Source organism: Gadus macrocephalus, chromosome 19 (genome assembly GCF_031168955.1).
Source record: "Gadus macrocephalus chromosome 19, ASM3116895v1".
NCBI lineage: Eukaryota > Metazoa > Chordata > Actinopteri > Gadiformes > Gadidae > Gadus > Gadus macrocephalus.
In genome coordinates this window covers 12,409,470-12,429,323 of record NC_082400.1, presented here as the reverse complement: position 1 = coordinate 12,429,323, position 19,854 = coordinate 12,409,470, and the positions used below count along the sequence as shown (strand labels likewise).

General features: G+C 46.6%; 1 long non-coding RNA gene across 4 annotated transcripts; it reads left to right on the top strand.

Annotated features, from left to right (window-relative positions):
• Positions 1-898: 898 nt before the first annotated feature.
• Positions 899-6,210, top strand: LOC132447751 (uncharacterized). 4 transcript variants are annotated; one of them, XR_009523193.1, is made up of 14 exons: positions 899-1,486; positions 1,972-2,032; positions 2,123-2,195; positions 2,473-2,934; positions 3,181-3,267; positions 3,531-3,593; positions 3,775-3,850; positions 3,972-4,060; positions 4,164-4,247; positions 4,357-4,454; positions 4,757-4,822; positions 4,975-5,099; positions 5,623-5,707; positions 5,852-6,210. It is a non-coding gene; the product is annotated as an uncharacterized LOC132447751 (long non-coding RNA). The 4 variants fall into 4 exon arrangements; XR_009523194.1 differs by having other exon boundaries at positions 3,775-3,882; XR_009523195.1 differs by having other exon boundaries at positions 3,775-4,060; positions 4,164-4,241.
• The last annotated feature ends 13,644 nt before the right edge of the window (positions 6,211-19,854 follow it).

The window sequence follows — 19,854 nt, the reverse complement described above, 5'->3', positions numbered from 1 at the left end:
TTTCTCCTGGGGGAGTCCCTGTCACGGTCTTGAAGGATGTTCCAGTTCATGTAACCAATGTTACGACAGCCTTTTGAACACTTGGTTTCTCTAGAGGGGGCACATCTACAGAACGGTACACTTTAGGCGGCATCGTATCCTACCATTCATCTCTGGGCACTCGGACAAAACCCAGATCAATAAGTCAACGCTCATGCAATGTGGATGCAAATCTTTGAGAGTTGCAAGGACATGGGCAAAAGGCATCTGAACACAACAGAGAAAGATTGTTTGGTATTTCTAGAATTATGGGTCTATTTTTATTTTCTGTTATGTATTTGTTGAGGGTGCAGTTGCAGGTTATGGTTTGGTTTCCTCTGAGCTTGAAATTATATTTTGGACATGTCTTTTATTCCTGGAAATATCTAGAACATTTATAAACGTGGGCAATATTCTGAGATTAAATATTTCAGCTTTTGGGGTAGAATGCCAGGTTAAGGGCTCTGGCCTGACATGGTTTATTTTTTTTTAGTGAGGTTGCGAGCCTTGTTTATTGGTGGTAGTAGTTCATTTGTAAAATTGGGGAACTGTATATTGTGTATGGTGTATACTATGTATGTTTTAGTACCAACAGCAACAAACTACTAGATCTACTCAAGGTAGGTCTGTTGGCTGTATTTTGATACGAGAAGATTATCAAAGGACTCCCAAGATCTTCATCGCCGTTCAGCTCAAGGTGAGGTGCTGGTTACGTTACTTATGGGTGGTCCGTGCTGGAACGTTGGGATTCCAGTCGGAAGGTTTTGGGTTGTTTGCGAAGGTTGGTAGTTAGATTTATGGATGTTGAGTCCCCTGAGGGCAACTGGCAGTACGATCAGGATTGACATTTGCGTAACCTCCTCGCTAAAGAGCGTCCTCTGGTATTACCCAATTTCTTCAGTAACCATCTACAATATTTGACAAATTTATTGAGGGCATACATTATAAATCATAACAATGGCAGTTATCAGAAAAACATCGCGTAAAACGTCTTCGATAATTGCTCTCTACAAACGACCCTTACTGCATTCTTGCGCGCTAATTTTCGAGTCTCGCGTACACGATGCAGAGATCTCTGAAGACTGCAACATTTAAATTTGAGGCAATTTGACGTTTCCATACTACGGCTCCTTAGATCTACAACCAGCAGCTGACTATGGCTAAGTATAATTTTAATTATATTACTATTGATACTGCTATTCTTAAAATTTGGGCTGTGACATTCAGTTAAACCCAACTAAATGGCAAGGAGTTACTTCTTGCATTATAGGCTACTTTTGAAGACTAGTAATGGTACCTAATCTGAAGGTAATGAACAGCTAAAATAATGGATCCATGTCTCACATGTTGAAGTAATATAGACCAAAGAGCTGTACAGAGTTGAACTCGTAACTGTATTTTGTGTCACAAGGTGTCCGTCTCCTCGCCTCCCTGCTGTCACCACCGGTCTGAAGTCCATAACCGTGAGGTCAGTGCACTTTCAGTTTCAGTGCTTGGGCTGGATAGCTTCGGTCTCCTCAATGTCGTCTCTACTAGTCCTCAGAAATAAAGTGTTCAATGTAAACATTTGCGTAAAAACATATCATAGCTGTTCAGAAGAGTCAACTCATTTTATTGTTGCGTAAATGCTTCCGTGTCGTTAGATGAAATAACACAAGCAAACTTGGACCAGTGGTTCCTTTTAAGCACCCTGTGTTTATTGTATTGGTTTATTCTTGGTGAGGCCATGATGTGAAGCTCAATTGAAAGATTCAAGCATACCCCAGCTTTGTATTCTCATTTCCGTACTCATTGACTTGGAAATTTGAGGCACAACAGGTTTTTTTATAGGAAAATCATTAAAAGATTGCATCACTTCCACTTTCTGGTGCTGTGGTTGCTATGTGATTCCAGCGTGTGATTGATCATCTTTCCCTTTGTGATATCTTGTTTGTAAATTAAATGTGTTAACAGTGGGGCCAGCTCCAGCCCTTGCTGTCCTGAACCTGAACAAGATGTCCATCGAACCGCACAGGTGAGTTTTTGATGCAGTGTTTGACATCGATACCTACCGTAGTGGACCATCTTCGATAGCATTATGACCTTCTCGACGTGGCCTGTGCAGCATGGTCGGAGGCAGGAGACGTGGAGGAGGAAGAGCTGCACCAGGCTCGCCAGTGGAAGTGGCATTCGATAATGTAATTTAACTTGCTGTTGTGATATTCATAGGATGTATTTGCTATGATGTTGAAGTCAATGTTTGATACTTGAGTTGCATTGATTTCAATTTTTCTATTACACTAAATTCTAAATAAATTGTCTTCGTAAAGACTTCAAACCTATATGTTGCTAGCTAATAAGTGTCATCACAGGTGATGTTGTAGCTCGTCTTCTGAGATTTAATTACACGTACATATTGTACAAACCAAGACCTTGTTGTGAGGGGTTTTATAAAGAGGCTGTCTGCCATTTCAGGTTCCCCTGGACCAGGGTGGACCAGACCCCCTGGACCAGGAATGGGGCACCAGGATGGACCAGAGGCCGTGGACCAGACCCCCTGGACCAGGAATGGGGAACCAGGGTGGACCGGAGCCTGTGGACCAGACCCCCTGGACCAGGAATGGGGCACCAGGGTGGACCAGAGGCTGAGGACCAGACCCCCTGGACCAGGAATGGGGCACCAGGGTGGACCGGAGCCTGTGGACCAGACCCCCTGGACCAGGAATGGGGCCCCAGGGTGGACTAGACCCCCTGGACCAGGAATGGGGCACCAGGATGGACTGGCGGGTAACCAGTTCCCCTGGACCAGGAATGGGGCACCAGGGTGGACTGGGGCCTGTGGACCAGACCCCCTGGACCAGGAATGGGGCACCAGGCTGGACTGGAGGGTAACCTGACCCCCTGGACCAGGAATGGGGCCCCAGGGTGGACCGGAGGGTAACCTGCCCCCTGGACCAGGAATGGGGGCACAGGTTGGACCCGAGGCTACCATCACAAAGCTGTTCTGTAATGCTTAAGCCCCAGAGGTTCTTTTTAGTTCTTCTAAATAATTGTGGAGGGTGATTTATTAATTTTTTCGTTCAGATTTTCATGCTGTGAGATTTTGCCAAAGCTATGATATGAGGGAATATTTTGGGTCATCTGAGTCGTGTGAGCTATTCAATCCCCGGGGTTTGTTACCAGATGTTGGAGAGCTGACAGCGGAGCCATGGTGGAGGGAAGCTGATGGAGCTGTGGTGGAGGGGCTGCCTGACGAAGCCTGACTCTAAAGTGAGTCACTGACTGCTTCTGAACCTTTATTCTTGACTGTTACTTCTGATGGCTGATTAAGAGAGAACAGTCCCCGGGTTAATGGAGGCATCGGTGAATGTTTTATATTTATAGACTCAATAACTCCTAAATGTGAAGGCTACAGAGTGTGCGCTACTAGTACACGACTTCTACAAGTTTTGTAATTCAACTTGGTCTGTCGGCTAAGGCGGGAAAATGTATTTGTGTCCTGATTTTAAAGTGTGTTTGCATTATGACTAAAGGAAGCTGGTGACCAACCAGGAACGAGACGAGGACTACGATGGGACTGCTTAAGTCTTCTGAAGGTCAGTACCAAGTCAACTTTTCTTTCTACAAATTGCCAAGCGTGCATGTTTCTTAGTGCAAGTTTAAAATATAAAATTAATATTCTATTCCTTTCACACTCAAGCCAGCACTCGGGTTCAGAATGATTTTAAACGAGGCTTCCAAAGAATAAATGGCTGAACAATTACCACTGTTTTGTAGGAGTCCTTGGCTGAGGAGGGCTGATGGGGGAACCGTGCATCTGGAGGAAGACCATCGATCTGCCGGCCAATAAGGAGTACTGGGAAGTTTGCATAACTATCGTTTGCAGTAAATCGGACATTACAGCAAACCATATTTTCCCACACAATTTAAACCACTGCTGTGTGACCAGACTAACTACCAATGTTTGATACCAGACATGGAGGGGAACCCACCGGTGGGTTGCAGACCATGGCTCTGTGGTGGAGGGGAGCTCACGGAGTTGTGCTGATGACCACCTCCTGGGGTAAGGACACCTGTCACTAAAGTGTTGTTTTTTTGTTTTTTCGTTGAGCTGGCAGTGAGTGTGATGGATTACTACTACTAAACTAGCCACTCAACTTTACCAGACCAGAATACCTTTGCCGAGGAGAGCTGATGGAGGAGCGAGGCACCAGGAGGAAGACCGTGACTCCGTCTACCAGCCAGTGGAAGTGATAAGGCTGCATAAACTATAGTTTACTATCAGACATGACGGCCAACTATGTTACCAGACTGAATAATGCTGTTTGTTACCAGAGAAACCACTGCTGTTTGTTCCAGACTAGGACTCCGGGATGGAGGGGAGTGATGGAGGGAGCCGTGCTAGGGATCTGCTGGGGGAGGATGTCCCTCGTGGCGTAATGGCACCCGTCTCTGAGGTGATCATCGTTCTCCCACCACTCTATGGAATAGACTACTCCTACTACTACTGCTAAACAAGCCACTCAACTAGTCCTATATCTGTCTCTCCATCCCTTTGACCAAAATGATGTTGAGGAAACGTTCCCTGGGTTAATGGAGTGATGAGTGGACACGATTTATTAAGACTCTCAATTTGGCTCTCCATGTGTACATTTTAAACATAAGTTCTGAAAGTTGTATTTTTTGCTATTTAAAAGATTCTAGATTCTAGTGAGGTGCGAGACGGTTTTAGTTAATATCCTGATTGTCTTGTGACTAGATGACTCAGACGACCCACCAGGATCTGCTCGGAGGACTACGATGTGACTGCTGAAGTCTCTGGAAGGTGAAGTCCAGTCAACATTGTGTTGTATAGGTCATGTGACGACAAGAAGTGCGCTCTTGAATTCACACACCAGAGTATCTGTTGGGGCATGTTTCAAATATTAAAACAAATCGCTATTAATCTTTCATCTCATTTCTGAATGACTTCCAAAGAATAAAGCTGCACCCACCCATGGCTCAACTAATGGTGTTAACCAGACCAGGAACCTTGGCCGAGACCTGAAGGAGGAGCCGCGCATCTGGAGGAACACCACGAGGCTACCTGCCAAGGATTACTGGTGAGCTGGCATGAACTGTATGGTTTACTACCAGACATTAAAGCAAACAACTACTTTTACCAGATCGCCCCAAGCTAGTGTTTGGTTACCAGACCATCCACCTACCATTGATGCCAAATAGCTCAAACACTACTGTTTTTGCTACCAGACCATCAAATGATCACTGTGACCGGACATTGAGGCCTAACCAGCCCTGCTGTTTGTTACCACTAGGAGGGTGTGAAAAGGGGAGCTGATGGTGGAGCCATCAATGGTACTGGCTTCAGCCCCCAGTTCATAGGCCACATGTAATGACGTGCATCTGAATTCAAGTGAAAGAAATGTAATATCCGCAGCACTGCTTAAGCTCCCATATATATTTATTTATTTATTAATTAAAAAGTTAGCAGCAACATTTTGACCCTGTTGGGTCTTCTTCAGGCAAATCCATCTGCATTCACCAGGTCTCTTTGGGCAGGAGGGTCTGCTGAACACCTGAATGTTATGATCATTTTGAATAATCCATGTCGTCAATCTTTCTAAGGTGCGGTTGAAATGCTGTGCTCGGTCCGGGGGAAGACGCAACTGAGCCGTATCTCACCTGCATCTGAACCTCTGGAGCTCTTCAGGTCAGTATTCCTCGGCTGAAGATAACATGGACGTTTTGGTTAACTACAGTTGTAATTTTATTATTGATTACCTGACACTTCTTAGATATTTACATACAGTCTTAAAGTGAACATGTTTTATGTTTTCCTCTGGCTACATTTCAGAGTGACCAACCCGCGGCGCCGCATCACAGCTCCTCGTCGCTGGCCTGTGGATTCATCTTCTAACCCACTTGCAGAACGTGACTTTGTCACCATCTGCTGCACGTCAGGAGGCTCCCAACGTGTTCCATCGATGGTTTCCTTCCTCCCCACAGTGGGAGTGTTCCTTGTTTTTTCAAGTCGTTGGGGTTCAGAGTTAGGGACAGAGTTAGGGAAAGATGGTTAATTCATGGTTTCACTGGTTTCACGACGAACTGCTCGAATTGGGACACACCAGTCCACCCCAAAATGTTTCAATGTGCACACGCTTGTTCAAATGTATACAAAGGTGTATTATAATATAAAATACTATTCAAATCCTACCTGGTTGCTTGTTTTTTTTTTCATCATGTTGCCTAGCTGTGACCTCCCCCTTCTACCTTAACCTCCAGCCTCCCTTCTACCCTTACCTTACCTTACACCCCCCACCCTAACCCCTCAATCTCCCTCCCACCTCCTTCCCTCCCCTCCTCCCCCCTCCCTCCCTCCTCCCCTCCTACCTTGACCTCCCTCCTGCCTCCCTCCCTCCTCCCCTCCTACCTCCCTCACCTCCTACCTCACCTCCCTCACCCCCTACCTCCCTCACCTCCTAACTCACCTCCCTCACCTCCTACCTCCCTCACCTCCTTCCCTCAACCTCCCTCCTCCCCTCCTACCTCCCTCATCTCCTCCCTCCTCCCTCCCCTCCTCCTTCCCCTCCTCACCTCCTCTCTCACCTCCTCCCCTCCTCTCCTCCTACCTCGACCTCCCTCACCACCTACCTCGACCTCCCGTACCTTCTACCTCCCTCATCTCCTACCTCGACCTCCCTCACCTCCTACCTCGACCTCCCTCACCTCCTCCCTCACCTTCTACCTCGACCTCCCTCACATCCTACCTCAACCTCCCTCACCTCCTACCTCGACCTCCTACCTCAACCTCCCTCACCTCCTTCCTCGACCTCCTCCCTCACCTCCTACCTCGACCTCCCTCACCTCCTACCTCGACCTCCTACCTCGACCTCCCTCACCTCCTACCTCGACCTCCCTCACCTCCTCCCTCACCTTCTACCTCCCTCACCTTCTACCTCAACCTCCTACCTCGACCTCCCTCACCTCCTTCCTCGACCTCCTACCTCGACCTACCTCAACCTCCCTCACCTCCTACCTCAACCTCCCTCACCTCCTTCCTCGACCTCCCTCACCTCCTACCTCGACCTCCCTCACCTCCTTCCTCGACCTCCCTCACCTCCTACCTCGACCTCCCTCACCTCCTACCTCGACCTCCCTCACCTCCTACCTCGACCTCCTACCTCATCCTCCCTCACCTCCTACCTCAACCTCCCTCACCTCCTCCCTCACCTCCTTCCTCAACCTCCCCACCTACCTCGACCCACCCTCCACTCCACCCCACCTCCCTCACCTCCCTCCCTTCGCCTATAATTTAAGTAAATTTAACGTTTGTCTCTTTTTTGGGGGATATTCTTTATCGGCTTTTAACCCATCCGGGAGCCGGTGAACACGCAGGGTCGCTAGTCACCCCTGGATGACTAGCGACCACTTAGTGGAAGCTAGTGGGGCTCCGAATAAAGAATAAACATAGGGCACACCAGAACACCCCGCCATGGGCAGCCACGGTGCGGCGCTCAGGGAGCAGGTGGGGGTTTCAGGTGCCTTGCTCAAGGGAACCTCATCCATGTACTCCACATTTTCTTTTTCCCTACCGGTTGGGATTTGAACCGGCCACCCTCCGGTTAGCGGTCCAACTCCTTAACCAATAGGCCACGGATGCCCAATCCTACGTCAACCTCCCTCCCGCCTACTTTGTACCAGTGAACTCTCATTTTGGTCGAATAGGCAAATAATAGGCAATCTTCGTCTGGGTCCACACCGTTTTGTGTCCTGGATGATCAAATGTAGGGGATTGTTTGGAAGTAGGGTTTCAAAGGTGAACCGATTTACCTCTAGGCCTATGATGTTTGAGATTGGTTTGGTGTCTTTTATTTATTTATTTTTGACTTTTTAAATGTCAAGTACATGGGCGGCATGTGGCTCACTTGTTAGAAAAGCGCTGTATAAATACAGTCCATTCACCATTGAGGACTGTGGTTAAATCCTAGCTGCTGAGCCCTGTGATGTGAGGATTGTGCGGGGACGGTGATGACGTTATGGAGAAGAAAAGCTTCCTGCAGGACGATTGTCGCGGTCCCCTGCCTGCTCTCTTTACCCCACCCCTCCCCAATCTAACGGAGGAGCGGGGAGCGACTGTGTGAATGAGGGGCCAGCCTCCATCACCACCGCAGTGCACCAAACTAATTACACTGCGAGAGCAAAACAGCAATTAGCAGCAAGTCTCTCTCTCCTCGTTAATCAAACAAAAAGCTCCTCTCTATTTATAACTGATTAATGGCTTGCTTAAGCACGGCAAGATATTTATGTTGTCGTTAATTGTGAGCAGCTTGGTGTTCTCTCCCCCCCCCCCCCCTACCCTCCCTCCCTCCTTCCTCCCTCCCCCACCGCCCTCCCCCCTCTCGGGGACACACATCACACATCCAGGCGTCACACAGACCTGCCACGCTGTGATGCCGCCCATTGTTGTGCCGTCAGAGGTGGGGATGGAGCTTGGGCGGGCGATTGGGACTCTTTCAGGATGGGAGCTGTTGTTGTTTTGGTTCTTCCTTCCAAGGATACTTTGAACATCAATGATGAGATCTTCATTTGACATTGAAGTTGTTAGGATAAGGACAACTGAGACAAATACAATGTAGCCAAAAGTGCCCAAGACGCCCAAGGTGGACCTGTTTGTATTGCAACCCTATATTGTATATATTTATAAGTTGCACATATTGTAAAGCGCAGAGGTCATAGTTATAGATGAGGACCAGATGTGAGAATGTGATTTCTTACCAATCAGGGCATCTCTTCTCTGATTGTTTCAGGGAATCCATCTAGCATTAGATGGATAGATGGATTACTAGTCATTGAAATATATTGAACGCCCTATGTTTTTAAATAAGGGAATGAGTTTGGTTATATTTGGAGACAGAATCGTGGTCCGTGATCCTGCCTTGAAATCGTGAGATAACATGTTTGCAATACAATTACAATTAGGGCATTTAGCAGACGCTATTATCCAAAGCGACTTACATCGGTTAATACACATATTGACACACCGACGGCAGAGTCAACAATGCAAGGCGACAGCCAGCTCGTCAGGAGCAGTTAGGGTTAAGTGTCTTGCTCAGGGTCACATCAACACTCAGCTAGGAGGCAGGCCTCTGTGTGAAGAAACATATCTGTCTGTCTCCCTCTCTCTGCAAAAAACGGTTCCCTGTCAGTCTATCTCTCTCGGTCTCTCTCTCTGTCCCTGTCTGTCTGTCTCTGTCCTGCTCTGTCCCTGTCTGTCTGTCTCTGTCCTGCTCTGTCTCTCGCTCTGTCTCTCAACACAGACAGTACAAGCCGATGTATGTATCTTTGTATGCAGGTATGAAGTACTGAGACACACACTCTCACGTGTGTGTGTGTGTGTGTGTGTGTGTGTGTGTGTAATTGCGCGCGTGCGTGTGTGTGTGTGATGGAATGGCAGGCAGAGCGCGAGAGGCGAGGATCAAGAGCTCAACGCTAAACTAGCGGCTAAAGATACCACAGAGAGATTAGCGCCGATTCCCACAACGCTGACAGCTGCTTGTACGCCGCCGCGCACAGCCGCTAAAGATACTGTTCCAGATTAGCAGCACAACAATACCCGGGCAGCTGCTGTCTGCCATCCCATAATACAATAGGAGGGAGAAGGGGGATCAGCGCTGGAGCTGAGGAACATGTGTTAGCGTCACAAAGAGATTGTCAGCTTCAAACGCCTTACATCGCTCTGCCTTCCCTCAGCATCAGCACCAGGCCCCCCCCAGCAGCCAGGGCACGCTGTCTCACACCGCTCTGCCTGCTGTCTCACACCGCTCTGCCTGCTGTCTCACACCGCTCTGCCTGCTGTCTCACACCGCTCTGCCTGCTCCTGTCTTGCACCGCTCTGCCTGCTCCTGTCTCACACCGCTCTGCCTGCTCCTGTCTCACACCGCTCGGCCTGCTCCTGTCTCACACCGCTCTGCCTGCTCCTGTCTCACACCGCTCTGCCTGCTCCTGTCTTACACCGCTCTGCCTGCTCCTGTCTTACACCGCTCTGCCTGGTTCTCTCACTGTGTTCCTCTCTCTCTCTCTAACTCCCCTGTCCTCTGTAACCTCGGTTTGTCTTCTTTCTCTCTCTGTTGTCTTTGGCTCTCTCTGATCTCTCCCATTGTGTTCCCCATCTCTCTTTCTCTCCCTCTCTCTTCTCTCTCCCATTGTGTTCCCCATCTCTCTTTCTCTCCCTCTCTCTCCCATTGTATGTTCCCCATCTCTCTTTCTGCTCTCTCTCTCTTTCCCTGACTCTTTATTCACTTTGATGTTTCTTAACACAACAGGATCACATTCATTACATTCACAATGAGAACAGGAAACATCTCCTGACATGCCAAGTTCTCTCTCTCTCGTTTCGTCATCTGCGTTATCTCCTTTCTCTCGACTCTTCGTCTCGCTTTCTCAGAATGCATCTACCTCATCCAACACACACACACACCCACACACCCAATCTCGTATCTGATTTCGCTGGGTCTATTGTTGTGTGATATCATTCTGACACACGCCACACAAATATATAATAAGACATAATCATGACAATCATGCCTTTTGTACTTTCTCTCTCTCTCTCTCCCTCGCTCTCTGGATCATGTTGGATTCTTCTTTGCGACGTAGAAACAGCACATTGTCAGCCATGCGATCTCTCTCTCCTACACCCATCTTTAAGCCCGTCGCTATTGTCCTGAACATCGACCCTTGGTCCCTCTTTGTCCCGCAGCATAAAGGCTGAGATTGGACCTAACGTTAAACTGTGGAGCCATTGTCAAGGTGGGCCTTCCTGGGAGGTAAACAGTCCCCTTTACAGGACGTGGGTGAAGGCATTCAATCTCCCTGCTATTACTCTCTTAATGCCACACACACACACACACACACACACACACACACACACACACACACACACACACACACACACACAATTAGGGCTGTGGTGTCTGATCGGCAAGAATCACTATAATCACATTCCTGCACTTGGGAGATCTCTCTCTCTCTCTCTCTCTCTCTCTCTCTCTCTCTCTCTCTCTCTCTCTCTCTCTCTCTCTCTAAGAGCTAATTTCCCTAGTTGTGTGGACCGCCGGCGTACGCACCCTGAGTCGTGTGTGTATAATCAGACACACACACAAACAAACCGCAAACACACGTACATAAATACAAATTCACTTATATGTACACGTTCTCCCATGAATACTAATAACGTTCTGTATAGTTGCTGCGTATGCACAAACACACACACATTGATATGCTGAGACAACGCACACATATCAAAACATGATGACACACACAAACACAATCATGTAAAAGCACACACACACAAACATTCAGAAATGTGCCTGTTGCCCTCATCATCTGAGTGCACAACATTGAGGCGGTCAGAGAAAACGTTTGAATGGAAAAAACCCATATATGATATATTAAATGATATACTTGAATGATATCTTAGCTATAACAACAGCTAGTTCCGACCAAGTGATTTGATTCGACAGGAGTTGTCCTATCAGTTCTGAGTTTCATTTTACCTGCACTAGTACTTTTTACTATACACGTATAACTCTGCTTGACAGGTGTTCTAATTAACAATAGTTTATTACATAAACCACCGTTAGAGCAACGTCTGATCAGTTAACTCATATTAATCACACATGCAGCCGAAGCTACTGTCAGCAGACCCATATTTCACTGGTCTCAGAAGAAACAGTACATAGAGATAATGTACGTGTCACAAAGTAGCTGCGTTTAACAACCCATAAAATGTGGGCGTTTATCACTGATAAATAGTCAGCTCATAGAAGTGGTGTGTCAAAGCATTATCAGCCTCCAGGCCGTGCTGTTATACGCAATATCAGCTCTTCGGTGATTACCTTCCTAACCCGCGGCCTCGAACCCACAACCAATCACAGCCCTGCAAGTATCCAGCATCACACCGGCGCCCCCTCTCGTATGATATCGCTGAAAAATAAGTGTGTGTGTGTGTGTGTGTGTGTGTGTGTGTGTGTGTGTGTGTGTGTGTGTGTGTGTGTGTGTGTGTGTGTGTGTGTGTGTGTGTGTGTGTGTGTGTGTGTGTGTGTGTGTGTGTGTGTGTGTGTGTGTGTGTGTGTGTGTGAAATAAGTGTCCTATTTTCAAACAAACTGTTTATAGTAAAGGCCTAGATCCTAAACTGGTCCTCAATTACATAACCTTTCAAGCATCGATACAAATATATAATTAATAGCATTTCTATGATACCAACATTATCTATTAACATTAGCTTCAACAATTTGTTTACACGCTTATAAGATTTTTTATATAAGAACTCATAACCCGCTAATCACTTCTAAACAGTGTAAGACATAACATTAAACTGTGTATGACGATAAGAGCGGTCCGCTGACAGAGTGCCTGAAGTTCCTCTTCCGGCCGCTAGATGTCAGCCGTGGACCACTGAAGTGTGCAGGGGGTGCAACGTCTGAACACTGGAGCCTGAGATGATGGACAGATGGCTGGTCACTCATCCAGACATGTCACCGCTCGCTGCAGAATAATATCAAAGTCAACTCAGAACGAGGGACACGCCATCCACTCGAAACAAATTCTTAACACTTCCAACAAAATAGTATTGTAAGTAAAAGCCAGGGCGGATTTGGTCAGCGCTCAGCACAGATGTCCCCCGTTGTGTTAAATATCAAACTCACATCCTCTTAACGTGGTTCAGCTGTGGATCTCGGGGATAAATGCTCACAATTATGTTTTAATCCAGATTGAATTCAGATACTAGTGTTTATTACAGAGCGTGAGAGTCCGTGCATCATAAACAAATGGCCTACATAATAATGTGGGAAATATTAAATTAAATAGCAACATCTGTCCTGTTTGGCGCTTTCAAAAGAGAATATGTAGTTTTCGGGGATCTGACAATGATCTGCGATTTCCGTGACATTTTATTTCAACTATTTATATTCATAATTGAAGTGATAAATTCTGGGAATTATTGAGAAAATATGAATAATTTTGGAAGGCGTTTTATTATTATGATTATTATAATTATAATTATTATTATTTTAGTTTTCATATTTGGAACAAGTCTAGGTCGATCGGACTCTTGCTCCGCCAGATTCATTAAAGATCACTCAGCCTCGATGCCGGCCCCGGATTAAACATCAAAGAAGTGACACCCGTCAATCATATGGGAACAATATTTGCGAGGCTTAAAAATAAACCTCCAAGTCCGAGTTTCTACTGCGTCACATTTAAATAGTTTTTATTTTTTAATTAAAGCTGACTATAAAATATCAAAACAGGCGTCTATTTATTTTCAACATAATTAATCTATAAAATCCCAAATAAAATAAGAGGTCATTATGTTACACTGTTCAAGGCCTTGTGACAATCGAACTCTGACTGTCTAACCCCGTCTGCGCGTGACCCGCTGCTCTGCGCGTGACCTGTGGTCTGAAAAGCCGCCACGAGTTTTCCCGCGTGCGAGAAGGAGAGCTTTTTAAAGACCTTTTGGCGGGAAGCGGAGAGGACTTTTGTCGCCGCGCGGATCACAAGAGAGACGTTATCTCACCCCGTGGTGACCGCGCGCTTTCTCTCGTCTTCTTACACGGGACCTCAATGGAAAAACACACACACACACACACACACACACACACACACACACACACACACACACACACACACACACACACACACACACACACACACACACACACACACACACACAACAAAGTGTGCAGGTGTTTGCGTGCGCGGGTGTGTGTGCGTTCATTTGCGTTTGCGCGCATGTACGTATGTTTGCGCGTGCGTGAGCGAGGCGTGAGGCGGGGTGTCGTTGCGGCGCGCGAGAGGGAGAAAGAACCCGCTCCTAACGAACATGCATTAGCGCAACGGAGGCTCTTTCATCGCGCCGCCGTCGCCTTTCAAACGCGTGCCCCCCCCCCCCTCATTCAGAGGCGGCATCAGAGCTCCGGTGGTGGGGTGTGTGTGTGTGTGTGTGTGTGTGTGTGTGGGGGGGGGTATTTTTAAACACTCAAATGGGTCTCATCTGAAATAATGAACGCGTCCTTGAGAAGAAACAATCGCGCGCCATCTACGCGGAGGCGGTAGAGGAGGACGCGGAGATGGCGCGCGATTGTTTTCAAGTCTGACGCTGCCGAACTCCGAATGAGTTCTGCTCCGCGGGCACTTATGCGCACACATACGCAGGCGCGCACACATACGCAGGCGCGCGCACACACGCAGGCACGCACACAGGGTTTTCTTTTCATCTCCCGTCCTTGTTGTGTGGACTTCCGATTTATCCTCTCCTTCACTCCTCTACTCGTCTTCTGTTCTTAACTTTTGTTCTCCTACTCTTCTCATCGTCTCTGCTTCGTCTCTCGTCGTTTTATATTTTTGCTCAATAGTTTATTTTCCAATTTCTCTTAATTGCTCAGAACAAAAAAAGTCTCTCTTTCATCTTTTGTGTGCGACGTCTTCAAACCTTAATTAGTCAGATAGTCATGAACTCGTTGAAACCCTCTGCTTGTCTCTGTGGTGTGGTGGACGCTTTGTACTGGTTTTGTACTGGTCTGACCTGGTTGAGGACAGACCTGAAGAACGGACAGTTCTGCTGTTTTAAACTGTGGTCTATGGGCCGCATTGTTGCAGGAACACAAAATGGCTGCAGAGCCCTGATCATAAACAAATCTGATGGAACAAAACGCTGCAGTCAGGAGGATAAAGAGAAGAGTTTAGAAGACTCTCTCTCTCTCTCTCTCTCTCTCTCTCTCTCTCTCTCTCTCTCTCTCTCTCTCTCTCGGGTCCCTGCAGAAAAGCCACAAAGCTGCTTCTCGCTAGGTAATAATAGCTTTGCGACATTGTCTCTTAAGATGGCTAGTTTCTATTAAATCTCACGGTGTCATTACAGTTCATATTCTTAATTATGCCGCAAATGTTCCCAAGGGAAAAGCACAGAGGCCACTTCTACACAATCTGTCCCTATGGCACTTAATTAAAAGTTTTCTTAAGAATAAATTGCATTCAATTCAATTAAAACTGTAATGCAAAACCCAAATAATGGGCATCGCCTCCTTCAACACACACACACACACACACACACACACACACACACACACACACACACACACACACACACACACACACACACACACACACACACAGTGTGTCCCTTTCTCTCTTGCTCTCTGTTTCCAATAGGGGTAAAAAGTGTGTATCTCTCCTAACGCAGCCCCCTAGTAGGGAAATATGCAAAAATCAAATATCTCCTCGCCTCCTACGTGGGCCCGAGGCGGGGAGCACACAGCGACACTCCTGCTATTTCTGGAAGATTCTCTCAATTCACAGCGTGACCAATGAACCGCCGCGTCCCCAGCCCGTAGTTAGCGGAGGCGCGCAGGGCCGTCGCGTTGGGCGCGGAGAAGAAAGGAATTATACGTAGAGGAAGAAATGACACAAGGACTCGCAGGGTAAAGGGTGATAAATAAATAGTGTGTGTGTTTGTGGTTGATGAGTATGTGTATGTGTGTGAGTGTTGTTTGGAGGATGTGTGTGTGTGTGGTGGGTAGGATGCGTGTGTGTGTGTGTGTGTGCGTTTGTGCGTGGTGGGGAAGATGTGTGTGTGCGCGGGCGAGTGTGTGTGTGTGTGTGTGTGTGTGTGTGGTGGGAGGATGTCTGTGTGTGTGTATATGTGTTTGAAGGCGTTCTGTGTGTTTGTGTGTGTGTGTGTGTGTGTGTGTGTGTGTGTGTGCGCCTGTGTGTGTGCGTGTGGTGGGAGGATGTGTGTGTGTGTGTGTGTGTCTATGTGTTTTGAAGGCGTTCTGTGTGTGTGTGTGTGTGTGTTTGAGTGTGTGTGTGTGTGTGTGTGTGTGTGTGTGAGGGCGTTCTGTGTGGGTATTTCCTGGTGGTTTTGATCTCGGCAGAACAAGACAACAAACCCATTCTTTTATGTCAGACACCCGGAAAACACATCCTAGAAAAACACATCGTTCCACGTGACGATAAATTAAATTATGGCTAATACTTATTTTAGGCGGTACAAAATGAGGGAAATACATCTTATTTAAAGCATTTGTTCTTGTTCTGATGATCCTATGCCTTGGCTGCTGTTCTTAATTTTAAAATGTCTCACATACTGTTTTACTTGCATGTTTAGTTTTATATGTATTAATTTCATTCTTAAATCGGCTTTATTGATTTCTGGTTCTAAACTTTTTTGACAGGAGTATTTCAATGCAGTGGGTTGTGTGTGAAAAGTGATCACCAACTTGCTTAATGAGAGGTGTTTGTGTTGTTTGTGCGTCCCTCTCTTAAAGACTAAAATACATTCTCTAAAGAAAAAGCCAAATGGCAGAGCTGTCGATTATTACACAACTATCTCCACAGGGCGGGCCTGCCAATCAAAGGCAGGGTGGGCCGGTCCTGTGACCACCGGCGGCCAATCAGGTGCCAAGGTTGGCACACACTCGAGTCCGAAGCTGATTTCTATGATTATCACCTCCTCGTTGAATTCAAGTTCAGCGGAACACCGACTGGGCTTACTTTAATTCCTCTAATTGTATGGAACTTTTCATAACAGGGGTTTTCTTACACTTCATTAACGGTCAATTTTACATCACAACAAATCATACGTCTCTCTGTAAGTAAAGACGAGCAAGTTCTCACATCACGGCCAATCGAATCCCTTCCCTCCAACATGTACAACAGCTGTACTTCCTGGATAACCCGATAAGTAGACACTAGTAATAACCACTGTAAGGGGCAGAGGATAAAAGCCTGCGCTTAGTGACAAAATACTGAAAGGTTAATTATGTAAGAAAATACCTTGCAGAGCTATATGATGTTAGAGAGGGACACGCGCGCGCGCACACACACACACACAGACACACACACACACACACACACACACACACACACACACACACACACACACACACACACACACACACACACACACACAGAGACACACACACACGCACACACATACACACACCCATATATCCACAAATAAGTAGGCTGAATTAGTTGCAATCATTTAATAGGTTATTCATTCTACAGGTCTGGCAGGCAATATATTTTGCGAGCTTTTTTTGTTATAATTGTTGAAATTGTCTGGAAAATAAATCCATAAATCAAATCTGCTGAGGCAAAAAATAGAATAGAAGATGAAATCCTGTGATAAGACCATTCACCATTTCAAATAAACTTTTCATTGGGCCCTGATGAAATGATTGGCTGGCCTACCTGTCTGTCTACCTGCTACCTGCGCTGTTTGGGCAGGCCGGGGTCCTCCCCCAAGGATAGCAGACCTCTGGCTAAAGCTAGCGAGCTCATCATAGTGGCAAAGCGGTGTGATTTCAAATGTTATTTGAACTGTTTTGGAATTTATGCATTGAGTCAATTTAGTAGAGTTTTAGTTTGATATGAGTGAGGTTTTAGTTTTTAATTTCATTGTTAAGTTTGATCTCAAAATTGTGTTTTTATGAATATGAACCTAACTCAATCAGCACTTTCTGTCCCTATGTTTGATGATAGGCCTATATAATATTCACCTTTTAAAACATAACTGGTTATTGCTACCTAATAACTAGGTTTTAAATGTAGTGCTGGAGCTCAACCTCACAAGTACCAGAAACCTTCATTAAAGTGGAGTCTGAGAGGATTCTGGTGATGCACTGAGACGCTTTCATTGTTAGTCATCTATTGAACAATCTTTTTGTGAGTACAAATATATAAATATATATAAACACCAACACATGCATGCATGCATACACAAAAAAATCTATTCATTTTGAATTTAGTCCACACACACGCACACACACACACACACACACACACACACACACACATACACACACGCGCGCAGAAGGAAGAACATGAGGCCGGAGAAAGTCTCGAGGAAGGAGGAGGTTGAGGGTCACATGGTTTTGCTGTTAAAACTCCCGCCCACACACCGCGAAGGAACACTCGTCTCTTGTCAATCACACAATTACATCCCGGCTATTCTGGCTCCCGCTCGCTGGCGATTGGACAGGGAGGAGAGGAGCCACTCGCGAGAGATAATCATTAGAGATATCTGACCTTGGCGTGTTTCCAGCTCTGATGATGGACACGCCGCAACTAAGAAGCCGCTCGGACAAAACGCTCGTCCGGCTGTGTGTGTTTCTCCTCCTCCTCGCTCCACTGAAGTACTTTTGGTTAAACTAAGCCTCTCTGCGCGGCGGCGGCGTTGGACACAGTGCCTGCCGCTCCGTAAAGAGCCACTTAGGAAGGAGAGGCACGGAGAAACACAAATTGGGTTATGGAGAGTCATAGAGATAAACTGTGTGTGAGGGATAGACTCTGAAAACAGAAAGAAAGACGGTTACCGAGAGAGTGAGGAGAAGACAGAGCGATAGACGTTATGTTAGAGTGTGTGTGAGATAGTCCCTCAAACAGAATGAGAGACTGTTACCGAGGGAGAGAGGAGAAGACAGGAAGATAGACGTTATGTTAGAGTGTGTGTGAGATAGTCCCTCAAACAGAATGAGAGACTGTTACCGAGAGAGAGAGGAGAAGACAGAATGATAGACATTATGTTAGAGACAGAGAGAGCAAAAGTGCGTGAGAGAGAGAGAGAGAGAGAGAGAGAGAGAGAGAGAGAGAGAGAGAGAGAGAGAGAGAGAGAGAGAGAATTAAGATCAATATCTACTGGTGGAACTCTTCTGTTTGTTAAGTGAAAACATGCAAAGAATAATATTATTCATAATAATAGAAAAATCATAATGATTAATTTGTGTATGGATATCATTGCAATGTACATTGTGTGTGTGTGTGTGTGTGCACGTGCGTTTCTGTGTGCGTGTGTGGGTTCGTGCATGTGCGAGTGTGTGGGGGACATGACACCTCATCCACAACTACACACACAGATCACCTCAGACTACAACTCCACAAAGTCGAGGGAAAGTACAACAGCCCCCCCCCCCCCCCCCCCAGTGGGAGGCGGTGGCTGACCCTAACACGGCGGCAGCAGCAGAGGCCTGGCCGCGAGCCCCCAGGTCTAGAGGGAGCTGACAGGGACAGAGCCGGGGCCAGCCGCCCCCCCCCCCAGACCCAGAGGGGAGGGGAGCTCAGAGCGGCCCAGTTTAGCCTCTTGTTCTGGGTCACGGCACCTGGGCATAGCCGCCTGGACGGAGGTCTGGAGGACTGCCTGTCTGCTGCTGACGCACGCACACACACACACACACATATATTAACACACACAAATATGCACGCACACACACACACACATATTAACACACACAAATATGCACGCACACACACACACGCGCGCGCGTGCGCACATGCACACCCACGCACGTGCACACACACATGTATATACACACACACACACACATATATTCGCACAGAAGCACACACATGCACGAAGAGCCACACACGCACATGCACGCAGACCTACACACACATGCACATGCACAGACATGCAGACGCACACTCACTCGCACACACATACAAACACATGCAAGTCCTTTATCAAACGGAGATTGGGCGGCATTGTGTGTGATCATTCTGGTGACCTGTACTGAACGGCATTTGGTAAAGCGACACACAAACGTGTGTGTGTTTTTGTGTGTGGGCAGCTGGCAGGGGCTTGGGTAACACATGCACACATTAATATTTGCATCGTTAATGTTATTAAATTAAAATATAATTTTAAGAATCATTTTAAACTTAACCATTAGTCATATTTATTTACTTTAGAATTGCAACAATGTTAATGTGTCCTCAATACAAATATTAGAATAATGCATCCTGACTAATAATTAAAGCATGAAATATATATAATATATTTAATATACATCATATTA